The following is a 17,005-nucleotide window of genomic DNA, read 5'->3' as shown; positions in this document are numbered from 1 at the left end:
TTAAATGAAGATATGCTGAGAAATATGAGATGTACACATCATTCACTTAATTCATTCATTTCTCATTCATTTAACACATATTTACAGAATGCCAACATATGGTAAGCATAATTCTGATGGCAGGGATGCAACAATGAAGAAAGAATGTAGTGTGTGTAAGTAGATGCTCCTATCCAAGTTTAAAGTACATCTTCAACCCAAATTGAATAATGCAAGATATACAAATATATCTCTCAGGACATAAAACATTTTGCATATCTAACTTTTTTTCTAGGGGATAACTTCTAAGCAGAATTAACACAATGCTGAAATACTTAGTCACCCAATTAATTTGGTTGACAAATTGGCCCATCCAATTATATTCTATCATATAAATTGAATTGTAGATCAATCAAAACCTTTTTGTTTGTTTCTCTGTTTTGTTTTCATTTGCCTTGGTGCACCTTAGCCACACCTATTTACATTGCATTTGGCTTTCCCACCTTCAAATTCTAGAACCCTAATAACTGGATCAGCTCTATTAACTTAGAATGTATGATGCTATTTTATTTGGTTCAGAAAAAATTTTGACTTCATTATGCTTTACAGGATTTTTCAAAGTGCTACTTTAACTCCTCTCTGGGAGCACAGAACTGCCATATCATTTGATCAGAACTGTTAAGTCACTTTTGTCTTTGACTCATTTGTAACTAAGTCTCAATTCATTTGTAACTAGTCTTTGTTCATTTGTAACTAAAAATTATAGAACCTCTAATAAAGTGTAATGTGAAACGAAATGCCACTTTAACAAGGAATCTGGGAAGTGGAAGAGGGGAGAGAAATAAAAGGAAAACTAACAAGAAAATCCTTTTTCTACGTTTGTGGGTCAGTTGACTATGAGTCATGGATAACTGAAAAACAGATAAGTTGTTCTGGATAACCAAATAATACCATTGGCTATAATATGATTGGCAGCTAAAAACAGGAGGTTGGACAGAGTATACAGTGATCTCTGTATCCAAGAACAGCTAGTAGAAGCCACAAGTAGACTTTCTTCTCCTGCTGATTACAATATAAACTGTTTTTCTTTTATAGATCAATGAAGTACGACACTTTGATGAACTGAAGTGTGATTTTAGTACGTGATACACTCAGGACCTAAAAGGGTATAGGTACTAAATGCTTTGTAAACATGGCTATCTGAGGAGTGGGAAACAGTATGAATGAAGCAACATAGGCTCTGAAGGGCAATATCAAAGCTGGAGGAAAAAAAGCATCTACATCATAATAATACAATGGCACCTTGGAGATGGATAAATGGTATAAGTCGTCTAGTCCAGAGAGGAAATGAGAATGATTTATTATGTAAGAGGTAGCATAGCTTGGACCGAAATGCTCAATTCTGGTTCTTAGGCCAGTATGTTAGGCCCAGATCTGTACCTTCATTATAGAATTCATTCTTAAGTTTTTTTTTTCCTTTTAATTCTACATATAGCTCTACTATTTCCAAGATTGCACAGAAGAACTTGGTATAAATTAAATAAAAATATTTGATTCTTAAATTGGAAATTAAAAAAAATATAGTTCTTAAGCAAAAAATTGCATATTTTCCTAATAAAACCTCAGTAGTGTATTAAGAAAATCACTTGGATGGGATGAAGCAAATAAGAATGTATAGTATCAATTTATAGTGAGAAATATCACAAGAATACATGGCTAGGAACATAGCTGTCTGGTATTGAACTACAGTGAGAAAAATAAGGTTTTTATAAGCACTAAAAACTCATGAAACTTCTATCATAAAATGAACCAGACTGAGGAGTCACTAAGAAGTAAAAAGATTCATATGAATAGCAGAAGCACTAATGAGAGAAGTAAATGTTAAAATCGTGGCAATAGCCCTGAGACTTTTCATTTAGAATTATAGCTTTCCTAGAGAACTTAATTTCTTCTATACCTTTGTCATCCAGTAAATCTGTTTATTACCATGTGTGTTACAGTTCATAGAGCAAATTTGTTCTAAGTGGTGCATGATGAGATTTCTAGCCAAAGGAGGATGTTTAAGCCAAAGTTCAGTGAAAGTCTAGTTTATCTTCATGTATACCAAAATCCTGTTAGTTCTAATAATTATAGCTCATCTTTCTCTTCCTCCACTAAAGCCTTATTTGATTCCAGTGTTGTGAAATGCATGGAAATTAATGTTCTGAATTTATATCCCCCATTGTATTTCATATTTGACGGGTATTATAATTCATCTAGTTCAAAAAATATTGAGTATAAAGGCTTTCTGTTAAGAGATATAAGAGATCACAGATGATTTAAAGGTCATAAGATTATGAAAGCTGAAAAGGTCTTAGATTATTTGCCCAATCTTCTTATTTAAAAAATTTTTAAAAACCGAGAACCTGCCTAAGACTTTAGTACTTGTTGGTGGGGCTAGGTCTAAAATGAAGGTCCCTGAATTCTCATCTACTTTACATTATATTACACCTCTCTAGGCCAGAATCCCTTCATAAGTAAACTTCTGAATTTACTATTTTGTAAGGAAGATAAATAAACCTTTTCATACTTGTTTAAAGAAAGGTGAAATACAAGGTGCTATGGAAACTAAAATATTATGCTTGGAACACAGAAAAATTCAAACAAACAAGAAGAGCATTATGGATTTTATTTCAGTAAAGATTTGACACCTGCAGTCTCTGTAATCTGGACACATATAATTCATTTGCTGTAAAGGTATTTGTTTCATGTGGATTGCTGCTCTTCTCGCTGAAGGCTACCGAAACATTACTATAGAAGCCAAATTGTGAATCAAGATGACTGGTGCTGGTAGAGGGAACCAACAACAGTAGACTTGATATTATGTTAAACACTTCTAGTATAAAGTCAAGGATACTGTGAAGGAGTTAACAGATATATATATATATATATATATATATATATATATATATTCTTTTAAAAATTACAAATAAACAGACGAGGAAACATCACCTCAATTAGATTAATTTGACTACATAGAGTGAAAACTTTTATGAAAGACTGTAAATTCAGACTTAGATCTTACTGTTCAAAAGTCTGTGTTATTCTTTCCACAATGCTATCTTGTTATTCAAGCCTACTCAAAGGTATTAGAAAACTGTCTTTACTAGGGAACAAGCTGTGTGTGAGCCCTGAAGAAATTCATCCTCCACACAGGTTAGTGATCTGCACTCAGTGTGGGAAGGGTATGGGAAGGACACTGGATTTGAGCATTGGAAGACCCAGGCTTGAATCTTTCTTAGTAGCCTGTAACCTTAGACCTGGTCCTTAACCATCATGAATCTCAGTTTCCTTATTTACTAAATGGTGAGGATATCTGCTCAATATCTTTCACAGAGTTTTACGAGGATCAATGCACAAAGTGCTCAACAAATCTTCTTTCTCTTAATGTTCTTACTCTCATATTTGCCCTCACACTCAACCTAGATCTATAATCAAAATTTACAGTATTCTCTTTGTTAATCTAAATTGTGGTACAAATAAAGGGATTTCCTATTGATGAACCTACCTTCCCATTTGTATTCCGTATGGTCCATAGAAAGGTTTGGTGGGTTGAATATCATTTTTTTATTCACTTTAAAGGCAGTTTCACTTTATAGATGTGAACACTTTCTGATTTCATGAGAATCATGATATCCTGAAAATTTTTTAAATGAATTTAGAAGCATCTTTCACAGGCAGCTATATTTCTTCTGAAACTGCATGAGGATCCAAATCCTTTTTAAATTCATGGTTTAGCTCAGCAGTTAAGGAAAAGAAACACATTGTGGCATACTCGTGCAAATTACAAGTTTTTTTAAATTATGCTTTTTAAGTAAATATGTAACACATGCAGGGCTGCATTCATTGGATATGATATAATGAAGCATGACTTGGAAAAAATGGCAGCATGCACTCATTGGGTAATATGACATGTATTGTAAATAGTACCAAGTGAATTCCTTCCATTGTTTTCTTTTCAATGGTTATTCATTCTGTCATTGGATAGGATTGATAGTAAATTGTGTCACTTCAGAAAAGGTTCTATGTAAATCCAAGGAACGAGTACCACATTCCCAAAGAAGGCTTGTTTAATTCCACTCGGAGTCATCATGGATATCATTTTTCTTTGACCATCATACTAAAAGTTGTCCATGGGAAAAACCATTAACTTATGCAAACACTGATTCTACTCTGCATATATTGGCCCTACTCTTCCATCTTTTTTGTGAGCCCTGTGACATGGTTGTCTAAAGTAGTAGTAGGCAATTGGTATTTAGAAGATTGCATTGTTTTGCATCTTTCTAAGTATAAATTCTGATTCTACATCTTAAAGATGAAGCTCTTACATCTGATATTTCTATGCAACCTTTGCCTCAACACAGCATCTGCTTTATTAGTCAATCATACAAATCCTTAATGAAATTCATGAAAAAGTGATAGTTAAGAAACCTTCCTGATATTTTAACTCCTGTTTCCCAGAGCAGACTAATTCCTTTAATGACAGGACAAATGTTTGTTTCCTCTAATTTCTCTGGTTTTATCACACTGAAAGGCCAGAGGGGCATAAGAAGCAATCTCTCTAGAGCCGTCCTGACTTTCACATTTGCCCTCAATCTTTGAACTACCCTCAAGAATCCTAAAGTGCCATCACCACCTGGCTCCCCTCACTCCTTGTGATATCTTATGTCTTCAGTTGGAGTAACCAAGGAAGCACATCAATTTCCCTATTCAAAAAACTAGGGAGGTCTTCTGAGGCTACCCTTGCTTTAGCGGTGTTAGAAAGTCATTAACTCTGAAATTACAAAACTTCATATTCCCCAATGACAAAGGAAAACTCTGATTCTGAAGCTGGCTGTAATGATACATTGCAAAGACTTTTATTCCTCTCTAGAAATGTAAAAGAGAGAAATAACACAAGGAGCCTAACACACCTTTCTTGGGCTTTTAAGTAATTACACCTGAAAGGTTGGATTTGCAAGACTTATTTTCATCCGATTTCCTACTTATATAAATTTGAACAAAAAGTCCAAATTACTCTAATCATGCTGGTTCTAGCTGAACCCCAGGTTCTGTTCCTGAGTTGTTGAAGCTTGTATTCTAATTTAGTTCTAGTTTTCTGGTAAGGCTGTACTGGCAGGTGCTGAGGCTGTCCCACAGAGCACTGGTCTTGCACAGCATGCTGCAATCAGGGACTCCTAGGCCGAGTCAGTATGGGCAACACCATACTTAATGGACCTTCATGAACATTCATAATGAGTACTAGTGCACTAAAATGTAGATTTCACTTTGTGCAAAAAAAAAAAAATGCTTTCCTTTTGTAATCTCATGTATTCCCTCCAGTATTAGCCTGCAAAGTTAACATTTTTTTAAAATGCTGTTTTAGTACATACAGTATAGCTTTTACTGTGATACATATAAAGAGGCATTTCTTAGGTGCTTAAACAGATTTTACCCTCATGTAAGCCCTATACTCAGCTACTACTTTCCTCAATAATTTAGGGGACTTGGATGGATTGGGATTGGCTCAAATTTATATTCATCCAAAGGAAATGTAGATTAAGAAGATTGCTTTCTTATGGGCTACTTCTCTAGAGAGTTGCCCGAATTAAGGGATAAAATGTCAGGTCAAGCGCATTTATTTTTTATCTAGCAATCTAAATGGCAGCTGTTAAGAAAAATCCAGAGGGGTTACATTTACAAGGGAACAGGTTTACTGACCACTTAAAATCAATCCTTCTTTGCATCTCTTCAATTTTTAATGAATGAAGTGGTTGTTCTCTTTTAAAGAAATTTTGATCTTCGATATGGGTAACTTTGCAATGAAATGTAACAAGTTGATCACGCACACACACGCACACACACACTGTATTATCTGTCCCAGTGATTGATCTGTCTATATAACTAGTTGCTTCTCTCAGTAAGAACAATAATATTTGATGGGAAAGGACTAAATGTACACATAAACCATGTTTCCCCTACAGAACATAGTTATAGTAAAGAAATACCTTTCTAATTCTCTTTTCTGTTTCCTTACTAAAAGAAAAGGCTGTATAAATACACCACTAAACAATCTTACATACACAGACATATGCCACAGTTTCTATTTTTAGGTAGAATAAAGAAAAAATATTTTGCACCTTTAAAAAGAATTAAAAGTAAGTCTAGGAGGAAAAAATGTCAAAGGAAAAGAAATGCATTAAAGCTAAATTTAAAAATAATAAAATAAGAAAATAAGTGGATTTTTAAATGAACTAAAGAAATGACTGATGAATTAATTTTTTATATTCTACAAATCTCATAAATTGTGGAAATTATTTATGTTCTTTATAACATGCAGCAAAGTCTGAAGTAGAACACTAAGTACCTTTTGCAAGTATTTAACTTTATTTTATCTTTTATGAATTTAAGGACAAACAGATATTGGAAAGCCTGAATTTAGTCTAAACAGTGGTAATGTATCATAAAATCTTACCCTTTGGAATAGTATAGCTATTAAGCAATAGTTTTACAGAAATATTTCTACTGATTTAATGATCTCAATGCTGCACAAAAACTTTTACGTATAGGTGACTTGCCTGCATATTGCTCCACATACCCTGTAATAACATGCGTAATGTAAATGAAAAAAAAATGTATTTGACTACTTAAATTGTATTTAAATTTTAAGCTGAAGAGATGTGTTCTTTACAAAAATACTGTTGGGTGTCAAGGTTCCTATTGTCTCATTAGGCCTTTCTTCTTTATTGTATATTGTGAACCCAATTACTGACTGACACAGGGAAAAATGACAAGTCTTCCTATTATCAACCCCCAAAACCCCCTCAAAAGGATTTCAATATTTAAATAACTTGCAAGATTACACTTTAAATGACACAATAGTACTGCTCAATTTAAACTTACATTTTCTGTAGAGCTAAAAAGATTAAATTTGAATAATTAATTTTAATGTTTTCATTTATATGTGGTGCATTAAAATTTTACTTGTTCTGAGCCATTAATGATGGACTATAACCCAATTTTCAGGATTTAGAGATTATTTCTGCTCACATTAGCTTTTGTGTTTATGCCAGGCAAACTTTCTCAGATGTGTGCAAAATTTTAAACTATACTTCACTCCTAATTGGCCTGACTAAGCAGACCCTTCGTGGTATGCTACTTACAAAGATATTGTAGCTATTTTCTGGAAAATATCCTTTGTTATTAATTTTCATTCACTTTTAAAGTACAACAGAGTCATTTGACATTACTCCTAATAGCCTTGTAGTTTACTTTGCTGCAAAGGTGACATGATACGAAGTAGTATTATAAAACCTGGAATAGAAAGAAAGGAGACTGAACAGGGAATCAAATTCTCTGGGTTCCAATCCTGAATCAGCTGTTTTCCAGCTATGTAGAGCTTTGAGCTCTCCGTGGGAGAAAAACTCAATCCATAATGGTTTAAATATTTAGTGAAATTTATTATTTTACATAATATGAAGTCTTAAAGTAGGGTAGCTCCAGGGTTGTTAATTAAGGGGCTCATTAGTATCCCCAAAGAATGTGTTCTTCCCATTTTTTTCACTCTACCATCTTCAAAATATTAATTTTATCCCTCCAATTAGCTTCCTTCAGTATCCCAAGATGGCTGCTACAATTACATGCCATGTTACATACCAACAAAACAACATTCAACATTCAGCATTAAGCAAATCCTCATTGAACTAAAGAGGAGTTGTCCCTTTGTAACTATACACAAAAGACTGGGTGTTTGCCACCATAAGTTTAATATGTGTCCTTTGCACCCTTTACAACTTCACTCAAACTGGGTTAATAGGATTTTCTCAAAGAAATTGGGATTGAGCAATGGCTCTTCAATTTAAACTCATGTTCCAAATTTGGTTCCATGAGAAATTCTAGTACCTTGCTACTCAAAACTTGGTCCATAGACCAGTAACATGGATACAACCCGAGAACAGGTTAAAAATGTAAAATATCTGGCCTCACTTCAAGACACACTGATTTGGAATCTGCATTTTAACAAGATGCTAGGTAATTCATATGCACACTGAATTTTTCAAGTTATCACTCATGTAGAATATGAGACTTGTGTTTTGACCCCACAGATGTTTTCAATCCAAATATTTCATTAGAATTATGCTAACAATGATGCTTTCATATGAAAGCATTTTCTGAGGCGAATTGCACTGAGCTGATTTAATTCTTTAATCAATTTTATTTTTAGAGAAAATGCTTCCTTCTTTCTTTTTTATTTTCCTTAAATTGCTTTATTGGATCAATTCTAAGTAAATTTTACAACGAAGATTCAATTCTCTCATCATCTTTTCTTTTTCATATAAAATTATAGTGTTTAATCTGCTGCCACTGTGTCTTTTTGGGGGGAAGGAACATTTCTACAAAGTCTAATTTTCCTGGCTTAAATTTATTAGTTCTAACCTTTGTCAAAAATATTTGATTATTTCATTAATATTTAGTTAATACAAATTTTACTATATTTTGTTTTAACTACAGCCATTTTTATTTTTATTAATTTTATAATTTTCATTATAAATTAGAAAAAATCAGCTCCAAATACTTATCGTCAAATCAATTAAACTGTGTCAGTTATCCTGATGTCTTGTCTACTAAGGTCTTAAATTTAAAAAAGGATCTTAATTTTTAGGTTTAAAATGGCTCATGTAAGAACATCCTAATTTATCTCTGATATCCTTTGAGCTCAACCCAGACTATATTTGTTTATGCTTGTAGGACATAAAGACATTATCAGAGAAAATAGCATATGTCGGTTACTATGAGAATATCTACAAATAAAAGATTCTACTGAAATATGATCTCCTAAAGATAAGGACTAGTCTCATTCATGTTTATTCTCCTGGAAAAATCTGTTATAACACAAGTGTTATAACATTTGTTGAATGAGAGAAAAATAATAAATAATCATAGTGATCCTCGAATATATGCTGTAAGAATTCAGAAAATGAAAACTTGCTCCCATTTCGGTTATAAGAGTTTTCATGCAGTAGCTGACATTCCTTCCAGAGAGCACAACAAAATCCAGAAATGGAGGTGGAAATGCCCAGAGGTTTTTTTGGGACACTGTTCGTTATAATTAAGTGTAAAATACTTATGAACTAGCAATGGAATGTGAATTCGAAAGGCAGGAAGGCTTTGAAGGGGTGTCACTAATCAGCGACATAATTAATCTGGTAGTCAAGTGCATGTTAAAGGAAGGGAATGGGGAGTGGAATGAAGAGAGGGAAGAGGTAAAAAACTGGCAATAGTGAAATTAGTGAATAGGGGATTTTGCAGATGTATTAAGAGACTAAACCTGAAAAATAGGAACTGGAGTGGAATAAAAGGAATAGATCCTGAAGACACTTTGTAGCAAAGATGATTTCTCCCCTTTATCCTCTTCTTTTCTTGCTGTATATTCTCTAAGAATGTACCTTTTTCAAATTTATTTGCTAATAACTTTCAAATTTTAGTTTGCTATCTCCTGACTGCAGACATTTTAATCACTTCAGACTAACTATGGGGCATTTCTTCTGCCATATTTTATATATCTCAAGATTAATCTTCCATGTTCTTTCCAAAATTGAAACTTCCTTTCTTGGCAACTACATCATGAAACGTAACAATTAGTTTTATATACTACTGGTCATGAAGGACTACCAATTTTTTCTCTTAATTTGCTCTTCCATTTTTCTCCCTGCCTATTCCTACTGCTACAATCAGGGGCTTATTATCTTCCACCTACCTTGATATTTTTACAGTGCTTTCCTGACTGGGCTTCCTATCCAGTGTCTTTAACCTCCAAGTTTATTCTTTTCACAGCTACCAGAGTAATTATTCTGTTGTACAAATCTAACCATGCCACTCCTTGACTTAAATCCATCAATGGTTCCTAAATCTTGTCTTTAAAAAATTTAGTGAGTTATAAAGAAAGGGCAATATGATTTAGAATAAGAAATGTAAATTTAAATTTTGATCCTACTGTACATTAGTAATGTGGCCTTGAGCAAGTTATTTATCTGGCCTTCAGTTTCGAAAACTTTCCTTACAAGACTATTCTGAAATTAGAATCGTACATACAAAGTGCTTACTTAGCACAGTACATTACAGACATTGGATAAATACATATTATAAAAGAAAATAATCATCGAAAAAAGAAAATAATTTTTTAAAAAATATTCTGAGCAAAATCAGAGCTGGGATTTTTTCTGAGCTTAATATGGTTAAATACCATCGACTTCCTAATGGAGAGGCAATGAAGTTAATATTAGGATACATGTTAATTGTATAGAAAAACACAATTCAATTTCACTGCAGAATTAACTATTTTCAGTGAATCTTGGCTCATATCATAATAAAGTCATACATAAAGAAACTCTCTTTGGTATGTTGGTTATTAGTCTCTGAACCAAGTGACCCCAAGTAATATGTACTGAAAAAATCCTGGAGCCCCATGTAAGCACATTAGGTTAACTCTGCTCCTTTTAGACTAGTGTGCAATTAAGTACCATTTCTATCTGGGCATGCTACATGATGCTGATGGGGAGAGAAGTGGCAAAATGTTGTGGGCACCATTGGCAGGAAGGAGAATTAGGAGTGATGGAGAAGTCAAGGAAGCGAATGAAGTGAGATTTCTTTTTTGACGGTGAGAGGGAAAAAATATAGAGTTATGATTTGAGTTACTTATTTCTAGCATTAGGAAAGACCTAGTCTTTTTTGTAGATACTAAGGAGGAGGAAGTAAGAGACTCAACCTATAGTATAGAAGCATATAACCGAAGCATCAGTTGAGGCAGGAGGGGATGTAATCAGAAGATTATATGGCCATACAGATTAAGGATCCTTGATTAAAAAAAAAAGAAGAAAAAAAAAGAATAGTTGGTAAAGGTAAGCCTTGATAAAGTTGTCTTGATAAAAAGGAAGAGTCCTCTTTTACTGAAATAGGAAGAAAGGAGAGAGGATTCTTGTGCTTGAAATACATTTGTGGCCCTTAGTGATTTCCAAACTTGTCTGCACATTAGCATGACCTAGGGGACTTCTACAAAACGACTAATACCAGTACCACCATGAGATTCTGATCTAATACATCTGGACGGGGACCAGGCATGGGAATTCTTAAAAGCCCCAGGTGATTTTAATGTAAGGTTGAGATCCACAGAGTTGCTTTGAGTTTCAGGAAATAAAATGAAAGATAAATGACATTAGGAGAGATTATCTTGCTCTCAGTAGCTATGACGTAAGTACAATCTTTTGCAGGATGAGGGAAGTGTTTATGGGATGGGGTCGGGGAAATAGTTGAAAGTTGTTTAAAAGGCTTCTACCTATTCTACTTCTGTCTACATCAATATGTGCTAAGCAATACTTAAAGACATCAAGAATACACCCTACAAGGAAGAGTCACTTCATGGAGTCATCATGAAGGTGATGTTTAATAGAGTGGAGGTGGCTTATTTAGAAAGAAAAAACGAGAGCACCGTAAAGAATGTATGTGTATGTAGATTATACTTTTGGTATGTATTATAAATTTATACTTCTCTTCAAAAATTTATAATTCTGTAATATGAAATATCTAATATAGGAGAACACAATTAAGCAAACATGATACATAAAAGTATAAAAATCAAAGTGTAATTTATTGGAAAATTTTTTAACTTCAAAAAATATTTCCAAAGATTTCCAATAATCCTATATATGTATGTATATACATGTATATATGTATATGCACATAGTTACACATATATTCACACAGTCTTTAAATACTTATTGCTCCTGTATAATTTTAAATTTGAGTAAATACTATCCATCTGTATTGAAATTCTAAACATAGGTTTATATATTTATATTTCATGAAAAATCATAGAAATAAAAGCATAGACATCAGAAGCTATTTTATTGCTTTTACCGAAAGGGAGTATTCAACTTTCCTATGACTAAGGTGATCTTTATCATATGTATTTTCTTGAGAATTGCTTTGTTATTCTGTAGTTAGTTGAAATAGAAAAAAAAATCTTAAAATTTTATGTTGGACTATACTAACAATATGGAATAACTTCTTTCACCTCTTTCCTATAAGAAATGTAATGTATTCCAGCAATGTGATGACCCTGAAAGAACAATAAGAAAACTTTCCCCGGTGCTAGGCTGCATTAATTCAAGTGTATTGTCTGCATCTCAGAGGCAGGGATACCCACTCTGCCCATCTCACTCCATAGTGATTAGCACATTTATGGACCGTCGTGTTCCCTTACAGGGAAAAATTTTTAAAAGAGCTATTGAAAATATTGCACCAGGAGAAAGACAATGAGTTTGCTAGAGGTACCATAATCTATTTACAAAGTAAAAGTTAGAAAGTGTTTGGAAACTCAGGGAAATTATTTTGTTAGAAAGGGAAATTTAATAATTTGAATAATCCAGCAATGGATAGAGTTCCCTGTAACTGGAATTATCTGGGTACAGGCTCAATGATCTTACATCTATTAAGGCTATAGTAAAAGAATTTTAAATGTCAGGTCTGACTCATTGAATCTGACCTTTGATCCGGGTGACCTTTAAGTCCCTTTTAAAATCTAAGTGCAACTATTAGGAAAAGTGGTGCATGCAGTGGAAACCAGTTCATGGTATAGAGGTGTTAGTGTTTTCCTCTCTTACGTATTTAAAAAATCTTATCTGTGACATACTTTATAATTTCATGCATATTTGCATATATAAATGTAAGTAATAATTTTCTTTAAAATACTAATTACATATTTTAGACAGTTCAAACCATTTATCTATGATTTTTTTTACTTTCAATCCTGTAACCTCTATTTCATAATCATTAAAAATGAGGTTAAATTGCTTTCCTTGAGGAATAGATGCAACAAGAATTGTTCTAAAAATATCTTATTTTCTAAGTAAAGCAATTTTCCAAGATATAGCTAGGATAGGATAAATAACACAAGAGCATACATATTGATCCTTGTTTATTCTAGGTCTGTATTTACATATTCATAATATTGAAAGAGTTTAAAAGATATTAATTTAAACATATATCTTAAAGCATCTGACAGATTATGTTGTAATGCTATGGATTTTCATCTTTTAGGATTTGGTTTATCATAAACTAACTATGCAGTATTTTATGTCCTCTTCAGGTTATATCCACAAAGGAGCACTAGAATATCACTTCTGATCTCTGTAGTAGCAGAATCAGAAGGGACTTAACTAGTGGAGAACAGCCAGGGCCTATGAGCTGTGGCAGCCCACACCTCCCGACCCCTGACTGTGCCTTCCTTGAGCTTCTCACGCAATCCCAATCATTGCTCTACTTATCTCGGGTCTTGTCACTTCAATAAACTCCTGTCACAGATTGATAATTATATTAGTTTTCAAGAGCTGCCATAACAAAGTACCACAGAAATTCATTTTCTCACAGTACTGGAGGTTATAAGTCCGAGATCAAGATGTCAGCAGATGGCTGACTTTTCCCTGTATCTACAAATGGTCTTCTCTCTGTGTATGTCCGTGTCCTAATCTCCACTTCTTATAAGGACACCAGTCACATTTGATTGTGGCTTACACCTATGACCTCATTTCACTTTAACTACCTCTTTAAAGACCCTGGCTCCAAAGGCAGTCACATTCTAAAGTACTGCAAGATAGAACTTCAACATACAAATTTGGGAGACATAATTCGGCCCATAACAGTAATATTAAAAAAGTAGTAATATGCTAAGCTGATTTGTTTTATATGGTTGACACATTTTTTTGAGCTTCTATTGGGTGTTTTTGCATGAATGAATTTTGCTACAGTAAAGAAGATAACTTGAATAATAACTTTTACTTTAGCAAATTGCATTTTCAGGCAAAAGTCTGGAAATTATTTTGGAGTTGTGATTTAGTTGGTAATTCTACCCATTCACCGCTTATTACCAGACAAACTCCAATTGAGGATGATACAAAAGCTTTGTCAAAAACTTAAAATATTAGATGAATTTCAGTTGTAACTTCAGGTTTGCTGGGCTTATTAGCATAAGGCCCCGTTGAAGTTTGTTAACATGCCCCTGAACCATAATAGAGAGAAGTGCAAAGTAATATTTGAAAAGCACACTTGTTCTTTACATATGGAAAAATCAGTGTTTTCTCTTTTTCTTATAAAAGAGCTTTTCAGAAAAAAAAAACATATAAGATTGCTAAATGGCTTTCCTATTTAATTAAAAATAGTTTTGTCTGAAATGGATTAAATAGAACTACCAGTTAATTAAACCAAAAACCTTTAAGAGGATCACTCCAATAAGATCAATTAACATTTTTTTTCCATACTGAACATAATTAGAAAGGCAATTCTTGTAATCCACTGGCAAACCCATTAAAATATGCTTGGCCTTTATTATGCATCTATACGGCATTTTCTCAAAAGTCCAAACAGTTAAATAGAAAAATTATATACTAAGTTTGTTAATATTCATTTTAAAATTAAATTGTTCAAGAAATAGAACTTGTATATTTTATTTGACCACCAGTATTTCTGATTAATTTCAGAATTCTGCATGTAAAATACACTCTAAAGGTGAAAAAAGGAATATTGAACAAATATGAGGAACTTGAACCTACATACTCCTTTTAAAAACTGAATAGTTTTCAGTCAAGGTTTTTTAAATATTTGCTTTAAATTTCTGAGTCATACAGCTTATGTAAGACATAACAAAATTTTATTAATGCCAATAATAATTTGAAAAAAAAAGCTCAAGTACCAGGAAAATTTCAAGAAACGAACAAACAAAAAAACATATTGAAGTGACCTTTGACCACACTGCTTTGTAATCTAGTGACTATTATTGTTATTTTAAAGCATGCTTTATACCTCAAGAAATATGCATGACACTGTTTGACACAAAATATATGCAGTTCTGTTTCTCCCATCAAAAAAATATATTTTGAAATATGCTCAAAGACAACTAGGTGAGTGGTTGAGAAGATGTCTGAGTGTAACATTCAACAATGCTCAGGTGGGCCTTCAGAAGGGCCTGGTCTTGGGCCTGCTCACTGGGGAAAGCCAAGCCACCGGAAGTGGTGGAGCTTCGGAACCTTTGGGTTGGAACAGTTCCTTGGTGCCAAAGGTCATATTTTCAGGTCTTTCCAGGTATCAGCACAAGCAGGTGTACCCATCAAGGAGGTGCCAGGCATTTACCTCAGGCTCTTTCTACATAATTTGCTTCTCTGATCTACTATTCCAGTGTAGGATGCTTCTCTGGAGAGAGGACTCCTAGCTATCAGCCTGTTGCACTGCTTTGTCTCTTGCTATTCTGGTGATTCATTTCAACTTGATTATTTCCTGACCAAATCTCAACATTGCGTATGAAAAATCTTTTGTTGTGCAGAGCTTTTTAATGTGCTGTTGTATTCAATTTGCTAGTATTTTGTTTAGGATTTTTGCACCTGTGTTCGCAAGAGATATTAGTCTGAGTGTTTTATCTGGACAGGAAGCTCTTCAGGAAAGGAAGATGGTCCACTAACCAGCCAGCAGCCGCTCTCATCCAGCAGAACTCAAGGCAAGATTCTGAACCTGCTAGGAATCTCCCAGGCTGTATTGTTAGACACAAATCTGAGTTCAGTTACTGCATGAAATTAGAAGACCAAAAATTTGACAGATAGCTAAAAAGGCTTCGGTATTTAAATTTACTCATTTTAAAAGAGTAATTTGTTATGTATTTCCTAAATAGTTGAATCAATTTTACTAAAATTAGAAGAGCTGCACATCACAGGTGCATAATTACACTTGCCGTTAAACACAAACACAGATGCATGCAACGAAATTAGATGCAATCATTTCATTGAGAAAAGAATGGTACTTGTTTCCTATTTCTCATTTTTGATTCAATAAAAAATATTAAACTAAGCTTTGCTTTTTTTCAAAGACCAAAGAATATGTTTCAACAGTGCTCTAATTTTTTCCCCATATTTCAGTGGGAATTAATGATCAGGTCATTCTAAAAGTCATGGAGAGAAATTTTATTATATCACAGGCTAGGCTTCCTTCACTGTAATCATAATAATCATTACCAAGTCCTAATCAAGGCTACATTGTAGACACCGTAAAAAGCAAATGTGCCTTCAATCCATTTGGAATAGCCCTTGCTATAATTTTGCCTACTGTATCTGCGTAAGGAAAAGGCATTGCTTATGTGCCAGGCAGTGTGGTAACAACTTTCATGGACGTCCTCTCACTTAACCTTCACAAAAATCCCTTGAGGTAAGGTTGGTGTCATTTTGAAGATGAGAAGCCCTAGGATGGTGAATTCATTTGCCTTGCTAATAAAGACAGTAATAAGCAGATCTAGATTCTGAACCACAGTCACTGGAATCTATTCTGGCATTTCATCTCCTCACCAGTCAGTAAGTCCACAGAAGACAAAGTCTTTTCAAGCTTCAGTCAGACTGGTCACATCACTAAGATCAAGATCCACTTCATAAGTCCTGTAGGCCTGAGTGAGTGACCCTGCTCACCACTTCAACTTTTGGAAGACAGATGTTATGGTGACTTCTTAATTTTTTTGAGATGTTGCTTTTTTATCATAGACTGTAAGACCAAGACGATGTTTCTTAAATTGGGCTTATGAAATTAGAATGAATTTCTCAAATCAGTAAGACCTCAGGAATGATTAAATGGAATCCCACATGAAGATTCTCATTGACATTGGCTACAGGTAAAAATAATTGATTTGAGCATCTGTATAAATAAAGGATTTTATTCTAGACGATGCAATTTTAGGGCTACAGGAAACAAAGCTCACCCTTGTGTGATGGTATAACGACTAACACTCAGTGAAAATCTGGCTGATTAATTCAGCTTTCTCATGCTAGGATCATAATCTCATTTCCCTTCTTTGCAACTCTTCTTATAGAAACTTTTCAGTTTTAATATTAAATATGTTTTAAACTTTTCATAGCTAGAGAATTAAGAAATAAAACCAGTTATATTTTTAAAATGATGATTCCTTAGATTAATTTAATTTATA

General features: G+C 33.6%; 1 protein-coding gene across 2 annotated transcripts in view; it reads right to left on the bottom strand.

Annotated features, from left to right (window-relative positions):
• The window catches only part of EDIL3 (EGF like repeats and discoidin domains 3), a 371,848-nt gene that overhangs the window by 51,512 nt on the left and 303,331 nt on the right, over positions 1-17,005 (bottom strand). The window lies entirely within an intron of this gene.

This window comes from Rousettus aegyptiacus, unplaced genomic scaffold (assembly GCF_014176215.1).
Source record: "Rousettus aegyptiacus isolate mRouAeg1 unplaced genomic scaffold, mRouAeg1.p scaffold_m13_p_8, whole genome shotgun sequence".
In the NCBI taxonomy this organism is placed as follows: domain Eukaryota; kingdom Metazoa; phylum Chordata; class Mammalia; order Chiroptera; family Pteropodidae; genus Rousettus; species Rousettus aegyptiacus.
The sequence above is the reverse complement of the archived record's forward strand: the minus strand, read 5'-3'. Positions and strand labels throughout refer to the sequence as shown.